This window comes from Nothobranchius furzeri, chromosome 5 (genome assembly GCF_043380555.1).
Source record: "Nothobranchius furzeri strain GRZ-AD chromosome 5, NfurGRZ-RIMD1, whole genome shotgun sequence".
In the NCBI taxonomy this organism is placed as follows: Eukaryota; Metazoa; Chordata; class Actinopteri; order Cyprinodontiformes; family Nothobranchiidae; genus Nothobranchius; species Nothobranchius furzeri.
The window spans coordinates 30,679,643-30,689,587 of record NC_091745.1 but is presented as its reverse complement, the minus strand read 5'-3'; the positions used below and the strand labels follow the sequence as shown (position 1 = coordinate 30,689,587).

At 42.8% G+C, this 9,945-nt stretch overlaps 1 long non-coding RNA gene across 1 annotated transcript; it reads right to left on the bottom strand.

The window, feature by feature from the left end:
- Positions 1-3,611: 3,611 nt before the first annotated feature.
- LOC107397388 (uncharacterized) lies at positions 3,612-7,802 on the bottom strand. The gene is made up of 3 exons (XR_011520735.1): positions 5,411-7,802; positions 4,743-5,306; positions 3,612-4,661 (listed from the first exon to the last, which is right to left on the bottom strand). It is a non-coding gene; the product is annotated as an uncharacterized lncRNA (long non-coding RNA).
- Between the last annotated feature and the right edge of the window lie 2,143 nt (positions 7,803-9,945).

Below are 9,945 nucleotides of genomic sequence, written 5' to 3'. Positions count from 1 at the left end.
TTTAACATATTAAAGAGGCTTTTTGATATCTTTTACGGTTTTTCTAAAATCGCAGGTAGAAGTTGAGGTACGACTTGAAATTTTCAGAAAAAAATTCACAAAAGTTGTAATGGGGAAAGATAGGAGCAGTGACCCTCCCTTGCTCCATTTCCGGCGTTGTCCCGAGAGAACCGTAGGTCCGACTGAAATGAGACACATGCTGGCTTACAGCTAACGAATATACCTTCGTTTTGAGCTATAATTCCTGACTGTACTCCAAACATTGTGGCCGTACGGTTCATTTGTTTGAGAAAATTCTAAAATTAAAAAAATGTCTCTCACCACTCTACCCGCACTCTGTTTTGAAGTTCACATCTTCTGTGAACAACTCTTTACTACCCCCAGACCGTTTGGACTACCAAAATAAATTATAACTCAAAAAGTAGGAATTTTTGTCAGCTTTTCAGAATGGGTTTCATTTTCTCTGTAAGTATTACCGTTCTTTCGCTACAAGCCTCAGAAGGAGGAGAGACCCAGATTCTGTCTCATTGAAACCCATGTTAAAGGAACAGAGATTTTCTCCTCAGTTCGGCTTCAGACAGCTAAAAGTTTATCGTCATAGCTTCTAGACAGTTCATGGTAGGCACATAAAAATCGGCACAGATGATCATCAAAGTCTTCTGCCACTCACGCTTTTTGAATTTTTCAAATCGGTGCAGTACTTTTCGAATGGTGATGAGAGGTTTGACAGGTCCAATTTCACTTCTGAGGGACAGATTTAAAGGCTTCTCTCGTTAACAGGAGCGTAGGCGGAGATCCCAGGGGGGACGGGGGGGAAGCGTTCCCCCCACACACACAAAGTTGTCCCCCCCATAAAAGTTATTATAAATGTATAAATGCTATCAGTAAACCTGTACTGTCTTCTAAAACCACAACATAAAAGTTAGTCTGCAAATACAAAACAATATGTTTTTAATTGTTGAGAAATTATAGTCTCCCCCCCCCACCCCCCAATTCCTCAAGTTGGTACGGTCGGTCCACATGCGCCGTTTCCAACGGGCGGGGCTGCCAGCTTTGCCTCGCTCACAGCTTCACAGCAGCCCGCAGGCTCACAGGAAGCGGGAATCAAAAAGCCAGCAGTTTCCAGCAGTAAGTCAATTATCTCAAGCTTGTTCTACAAACCTAAATATGTATGTCAAACGTGGTCATAAATGATGCAGGAAGATGAGAGACACAGGACAGGAAAATAGTTCAATAAAAACAAGAAAACAAAACAAAGTGTTGAAAAGTAAAATGTAGGTAGATATATCTCCACTACACACATGTAATATTTACACATTTGATACAATTCAGATCACCTTCAAAACTCAGTCACACACCCAGGGCCGTTTCAAGACATTTTGGGGGCCAAGGCAAAATGACCCCCCCCCCCACACACACACACACACACACTAAATATCATACAAGAGAATTAAAGAGAATTTAAGGTGAAGCGCTTGCACATACTGTGTTATTGTGTTGTTTTTTCTGTGTGTAGAAACAAGTTCAATTTGCTTGGCCATCAGAAGGTGGGAAAGTGCCCCGCTCCCACCCAGCCCCCTGATTGGTTGAGAGAGGTCAATCATCTTCTGGCTAAATGGAATTACACACCCACACATGTGAGACATAAAATTGATCGGCTAGGCCTAAGGAATCCATCCATCCATCCATCCATCCAACCAACCAACACACCAACCAACCAACCAACCATCCAACCAGCTCTATACACTTAAAACTCTATACACTTAAAACTAGCAGCATAGCTGACATTTTAACACTAGTCAGAAGGTAGGAACCGCCCCCTCCTCCTTCGTTGCTCTTTCATTGGCTGAGAGTTTTCAATCGTCTTCTGCCTAAAAGAAATGTGCACCCACACGTATGGTACATCAATTCAACCTGCTTGGTCCCAGGAGTCTTGTATTAACTTGATATTGTGCTCTGCGTTACCATGGCAACGTGCTTAGCAACAACATTTAACAACATTTTAGACACAACTGTATCAACATACTTTACTATAGAAATGTTATTCAAAGTTTAAATGACTCATGTGTTATTGTACATAGCTTTATTAATGCAGACTTCTGTCATCTGTTACCATGGCAACACAAGGAACTACAAATCACTTTAACCAAGTCCCATAGGAATGAATATAAAAAGAAGAATAATGAGCCATTAACAGACTCCTGTTTTTGAACTGTTTGTACTTAAAACTAGAAATAAGTTCAATTTGATTGACCGTCAGAAGGTGGGAAAGTGCCCCGCTCCCTCCCAGCTCCCTTATTGGTTGAGAGAGGTCAATCATCTTCTGGCTAGATGGAATTACACACCCACGCATGTGAGACATCAAATTGATCGGCTTGGTGTAAGTAATCCATCCATCTACATATAAATCCAGACATGCTTCTATCTATCCATCCATCCATCCATCCATCCAATAAACCATCTAACATCCATCCAACAATCCACCCGTTATTTCATTCATCCAACCCTTCATCCATCCCATATCAAATCTGAACATATGTTAATCTATCAGTTTCAGATATCAGCAAATATTTCTAAATTCACAGTCCAGCCAATTGTAAAAATGTACCCGTTAAACTATTCTCATTCAAATGCCAGCTGTTTAACGTTTCAGAGTTTTTGATAAATGTTCAAAGATTACATTTGTCTGCTGTTTAGCATTTTGATCCATTCTTCGCCTATATTCTGAGCTACATTACGCTTGTTGGTGATTTTTGCTTCTACATCTTTAAATGCATTCAGCTCATTTAGCCAGTTCTGCTTTGTTTCTGCTTCAGCTCAGCTGTTCGGCGGCTTAAGCTTACAGTTTCAGCTGTCCAGCATTCAAACAGCATTTGTGCAACAAATGCAATTTTTCTAATTTTACACTTATTTTCTGAATTTCTGATCAATAGAGTTACCGTATTTTCCAGACTATAAGCCGCTACTTTTTTCCCACACTTTGAACCATGTGGCTTATGAGGTGCGGCTTTACTGAAGATTTTCCTTCACCTGCCAGGGGGCGCTTTAGCAGAAAGTGAAACAGGTGGAAGTCAAAAGTGGAAATCAAAGAAAGTGCTCATTTTAATTTAGCACATGCAAGCAGCCGGCACAACGAAGAATTTTTTTCAAATCCATACCCCCTCATCATGGTAACTACATGTATGAGTTCATATGATGCCACATTGAAGGCCATCGATCTGGCAGTAAAGGAGGGAAACAGTGCTGCCGCACGTAAGCTTGAATGAATCCATGGTTCAGCGCTGGAGACGGCAGCGCGAAGAACTCATTCAAGCCAGCTTCACCCGGGGATGATGACAGCAACACGGACAGCGACACTGACGTCGCCACAGAAAAGGTATGTGACGAAGCTCTTCTGAGGCTGTTCAACTCCGACAATGAAGAAGACGACTTTAATGGCTTTAGTGCGCTAGAGGAAGATGAGAGCGAATGACTTTCTGGTAGGCAAGTGTGTTTTATTTACTAACCAGGCATGTTTTGTGTGCAGTTTTTATTTTCTAATCATCCAGGGCTGATTAGTTTTTTATTTATTTATTTATTTTTTATACAGACGTTAGGACCCATTTCTCAATACTAATGTCACTTTTGCTAGACACTTCAGTTCTCCTAACTGAGTTTCAGCTTGGCAAAACCGTTCATTTCACATTCAAAATGCACTACAACCACCAAAACACTTCATTCAGGTCTCAAACACATTCCTCAAGAACACTAGCAAAGGTTGACAGCCAACACACAAACACACTTTGTCACCCACAAAACAAAGACCTAAAAAACACTAACAACATGTAGCATTACGTTTTCTTGTGTAAAACAAGGACACATCTCTGTTCATACTTACAATAGATGTTACTGGAATGAATCAGACATGATGCAGAATTAGTCAATATTTCATGTTGTTCATTTATTTTTAATGGTATTTGTTTTTGCACTAAGTACTTCCAAAACACAAGACTTTGTAAACACAACATCCACTGATACAGATTCAATATGCTGATCTACTCGGTCTTCTCCATTTGGCCACAGGTTCTCATCCACATCACATATTATGTCATCTAGGGCCGTACACCTAGGAAAGAATCTTCTGGCATACCTGATCCATCCCTGGCAATCTACTGCTGATATGTCCAGGCGTCCAGCTGTCACGGTTTGCCTCCACCTTCTGGTGAAGTGTTGTTCAGTTTTGTGTTACAGGTGGGCGCGGCAGACTGCACAGCTGTTTGGAGTTTCACTAATTGAGGTGCAGAGGATTTGAGGAGCGGTGTGACTCAACTCCAGCGCCGATTGATACTCTCACATGGGTAGCCTCTGAATCAGCCTGGTTCCTTGTGATCCTGAATTAATGAATTTGTATCCTGTTTTAGTATCCTGTTCCTGCACCACCTACCTTGCCTGGAGTTGTTCTCACGTCTCGCCGCTCAAGGATCCTCTGATCTTCTATCTCCACGTCTGCCCGCCTGCCCACGCACTGAACCATCACACCGGACCAGCCTCTCCCTGTTCGCCTCCTCTAGTCCTGGTGTCTGACCGTAAGAACTCTCAGTTACAGACTCTTATAGTCCTGGTTCTGGCCTCGCTCACCCCCTGTTCTTTTTATCTCCGTAGATTCCGGTACTCCCCTGTACCTGATCATAGAAGCAGCATCTTTAGTTCTAGTTTTATCTCTTCTGTTTCACATTGTAAATCACTTTTATAATTTTACTTACCTCTCCTCTCCTGTGATTCTTCATGTCCTGGGTGAAACCCATTACCCACAACATGACACCAGCATACATTGCATCCAGAAGGGACATTTGATCATGTGGATGATGGTCGTACACCTTCCACCGCCATGAGGCAAATAATTCCTCTATGGGGTTGAGGAATGGAGAGAAAGGTGGGAGGAAAAGTGACTCCATTCTGGGATGGGCCACAAACCACTTTGATTGCATGGGAGTGGTGAAATGCCACATTGTCCCATACAATGGCTGATTCCGTCTGTCCACATCCCTTTCCTCACCTAGCACAACCCTTCCATAGAGATCATGTAGGATCGCAAGGAGCCATCCAGTGTTGTATGGCCCAGTTACTGGTCTGTGTAACAGCAGTCCATCAGTGGATATTGCTGCACACATTGTGATGTTGGCACCCCTCTGGCCCGGGACATTCACTGTGGTGCTCTTCCCAATCACATTCCTCCCTCGTCACCGTGTTTTGGCCAAGTTGAAACCTGCCTCATCCACATAGATGAAAATGTGGTGTGTTTGCATGCTTTCGATCTCCATGACTCTCTGAAAACAATCCACAAGGCAACATGAGCTGTTACATTACTGTAGTAAATGTGTACAAATTGTCTGTGTGTGTGTTTGGTATTCATTACTGTAACAGTTCTTACCTGGACATGTTGGTTCCTGAGTTGCTTGACATGTTCAGAGTTCCTCTCAAATGGCACAGTGTACAAAGGTTTCATCCTGACCTGATGTTTCTTCAGGACTCTAGAAATTGTTGTTAGGCTTACACTGTGAATATTTGCAAAGGTAACGTTTTCTGCCAAGATACTGTGTCTGATCTCAGTGAGCTTTATCCCATTGTTTGTTTCTGATTACCATAACAACAATGGCGGTTTCCTGCACATCAGTGAACATCCTTCCTCTCCCTCCTGTGTGAGGTAACCGTTGAGTCCTAGTAAGCAGAAATGCAAAAACAATTACACATAACATTATTTATATCTGACATGTGCAACTGAGTCACATGCCCTTGCAGAATACAAGTTACCTGTTGGTCTGCCGGAAAACTAACAATAGCTGCCACTGTAGAGCGTTGCAGATTTGGCTGCACTCTCTGACCAGCCTCTCTCATTGAGAGACCATGATTTACTACGATTACAGTAGCTCTGATCTCATCTGAGACTCCAGCTCTTGATCTTCCTCTTATTCTTCTGCCACCACGCATACGTACTCCTCGCCCTCTCCCAGCCTCTATTCTTCCTCTTTCAGCCACTTCTCCATTTCTGGCTGGGTCCATGTTCACATCACAACACAAACCTATTCAGCAGTTGACTACTTTTATAATGACATTGAAAGTGTAACACCTGTTCAGCTGTTCCATCTACAGTTAGAGTCAGCTGTGGCTGGTTAAACTGCATTTATGTTTCGATAACATATTGCTGTTGGATGTTGCTGTCGTATTCAGTTTTGCAGTATGTTATTGTTTTGAACATAAGTTTTACAGTTTTGTGAACAGTATGTAAGCAAGTGCAAAATGTCCTGTTAGTACAATGATTTTTGGCAGTTGTTGTGTCTGAGTGAGAAGGGACTTCATGACATTTGAGAGATGTAGTCACTCAATGCATTTTGTGCCAAAGCAGTGATAATTGATTCTCAGTTTGGCCCACATAGACTTCTGTTGTGCACACTGTCTGTAGAGTTTTGCTAATGTGACCTAAGTATTGAGAAATGGGTCCTAACGTCTGTAAAAAACTGTAATACTGTGTCAGCGCTGTTCTTTTCTTCTAAACATGCAAATTACCGGTAATAACGTGTCACTTCTGTTTTTATTTGATCACCATCCAGAAATATGAATGCTATCAGTGCGGTTTTCTTTTCTACACTTGCAGGCACGTTCACCCGTGTTTAAAATTCGTTTTGTTGAATTAAAACAACAACGAAAAACCTCCGTGTAGCGTCTTTCTCTCTAATTATCTTATGTTATGGCCGTACATGCGCTGTGCGCCGGAGACCTGCACGTGGCTGCTGCGCCGTGGCTTGCATTTGAGTGCGGCGTGTGTGTGTGTGTGTAGGTTGGTGCAGCTTATATTGAGGTGCGCTCTATAGTCCGGAAATTATGGTAATTTAAATCAGATTCAAGCAGAACTCCTGAAACATTTTGACTCTAGTTAAGCTTCAAGAGTTATATAAAAGGATGGCTTATCACAGACAGGCTAGTATCTATTAACAGAGGCTGCCTATGGACATGACGATAGGGGATTGAATCCACCTGAGAATCGTTCGTGGATTCGGCGAAACAGGGAGGGGAGGGGAGGGGAGTGCTTCGTCAAGCAGGGATTTATCAGGAGATCCCGGAAGTTCTGAACTCGCTTTCTGGAATAGCCCCCGGTTAGCTGGCCAGTTAGAAAAAAAGTGAGCATGTCCTGTTTGCAACGTGGAGTGGCAGCAGGAACGGCCAATCACATGTTAGCAAGTATCAGCAGAGCCAATAGATAAGCTTATGGACGGTTCTAACGGAAACAGGCTTCAACACAAGCGGTTGTTTTCCACTTGGGTCTGGTGCTATATTAAATAGATATTGAATATGTATAGCATAATATTGTTTTGGGATGGTAAAAAGTGCAGGGACAAAAATTGAAAAAAATAAAGTGTGTGTGTGTTCTGATGGTGGTTCTGATCCATAGTAAAACTCTACATGAGGAGCAAGCTGCTGTTTCGTGTCATTACAAATGTTTTAATTAAATTTTTATCTCGAGTGAATCTGTGCCAGAGAGTTTTCAGGTGCTGACAGCCAGCTACAGATCTTCACACGTTTCATGAAGAAGGATTCAGACTAGTTTTTGCAGATACCAGTTCTGTTGCCTTCAGCACACTAATGACCTTTCAGCAGCTTTATATCATCCGTTTCATTCATCTTCCCCTCCTCTGCCTCAGGCCTGCCTTCAACCCTCCAACTCTACAAACTCTTCATGAATCTGAACGGTTTTATGTTCAAATGCACCACCGCAGGCCAATTCTCATCTGAAGGGAAATTATCTCATAACCACGAAGTACAGAGAGAACAAGAGGAGTGAGAGTCCAAAGAGAAGAGGGTAAGTTACTTATGTACTTACAAAACCGATAGTGGCAGCTCATCCATAGGTGGCACTGGGAAGCCACCCTCCCTAATGTGAAGGGTAAAGAAAAATAAATTATAATATTAATAATTATTATGTGAATATGAATCCCAGCCAGGCACAGCCCTAAAAGTGGGTCCTCCTTCCCATGAGCTCTCCAGTCAGAGGAGGAGCCAAAGGGGCCAGGTGCAGTGTGAGATGGGCGGTGACTGAAGGTGGTGGCTGAAGGCGGGGACCTTGGCGGTCTGATTCTCAGTCGCAGAATCTTGCTCGTGGTATGTGGAACATCACCTCGCTGGCTGGGAAGGAGCCTGAGTTAGCGTGCAAAGTTGAAAGGTTCTTGTTAGATTTACCTGGATGCACCTTGATGCACAGGAGCCAGTTACCTCGAGAAGAGTTAGATGCTCCACTCTGACATACGTGTTGCTCCCCATCTTGGTGCCTGTACGTTGGAGTTTACTCTGGTAAATGAGGGTAACCTCCCTCCTCCTACGTGTGGGTGTACACCAAAGCCTGACTGTTTTTTTGTGCTTATGCATCAACAGCAGGTCAGATTACCCACCATTTTTGGTCCTTGAAGGGGGTGGTGTAGGGTCTTCCTTCCAGTGACTCGCTTGTTCTATTGGGGAGCTTTAATGCTCTTGTGGACAATGACATTGAGACCTGCAGAGGTGTGATTGGGAAGAAAAGCCTGCAATTTGAACTAGAGAGGTTTATTGACTTCTGAGCTTGTCATAGATTGTTTATAACAAACACATCCATATGCAGTTTGGCAGCAAGATACCTTGGGGTGCAGCTCCATGATCAACTTTCTTGTCTTCTCATCTGATCTGTAGATCCATGTTTTGGATGCTTGGGTGAAGAGAGGGGTTGAGCTGTCAACTGACCTCTACCTCGTGATGAGTTGACTTTGATAACAGAAGACAGATCTGATAGGCCCAACATTTGTGAGAATTTGCTGGGAGCGTTTGACAGAGTCTGCTATCAGAAGGAGCTTCGATTGTCACCTCTGGCAGAACTTTGAACATGTCCAGGTGAGAGGAGGGGGACATCGAGTCCAAGTGGGCCATGTTCTGTGCCACCGTTGAGGAGGCTTACCCAAGCTCTGGTCGCAGGGTGGTCAGCGCCTGTCGAGGTGGCAACCGTCAAACCCGCTGCTGGACAGTGGCAATGAATGTTCTCAAGCTAAAAATGAGTCCTATCAAATTCTGTATAACTAGCCTGGCGATCAAACTAACTTGATTCAGATTAATGTCACCACAAATCAATGCCACAGTGAGATTTTATTTATTTATTTATTTATTTGCTTTCATATTTTGCCCTCTAACAAGGTTAATAGCTATACAGAAGAGACCCCATTTGGAGTTGTACATGCATTTATCACCTCTTACTTGGACTATGCTAACCCTGTACTATTGGGGCAAATGCTTTCTAGCTTGGCAGAATGCAAAAAGGTTGAAATGTAACATTTTGGCTTCTATAGAGGCATCCCATTCACTACCAAATGACTCACCTTCCTATTCCTTCCTATGTCCCAGCTCATTCTCCTTTGTCAACCTCAAGCTTCTGTGTGTTCCGGAGATGTCTTCACGGGGGCACCGAGCATTAAAATACGTGGCCCTCAAATTATGGAATGCTCTCCCGCTTTGCATCAGGAAGGCATCATCTCTCAATAGGTTTAAATCACTTTTGAAAAAGTCATTATTTTAGCGTAGCTTTCAATCGCTGAGGCTCTTTGAAGATGTTTCTCCCTTTCTCTCATTTTCCTTGTTTTTCTCTGTCTTCATTTTGTTTTCTTACGCAAGTTTTGTTTCTGGTTTGCTGATTATTTTACATTAATTTATTTTTTTGGTCTCTAAAAATTCTTTATTGATCCTTTACCATTTTGTTTTACACAGCCTTTTATCAGCTCGGTTATGAATGTTTTATCTTTCCCTCATTTCCAGCTCTTTGGTAAGCTGCGATGCGGTGCTTTAAATGTGCTTAATAAATAAAGTTTGATAGATAGAGCTCATGTCATCCCCTAAGCTTTGGTGTACATTGCCATTGCAGGTTAGTTTCATCTGCATCATTGGGGTGACAGTGGC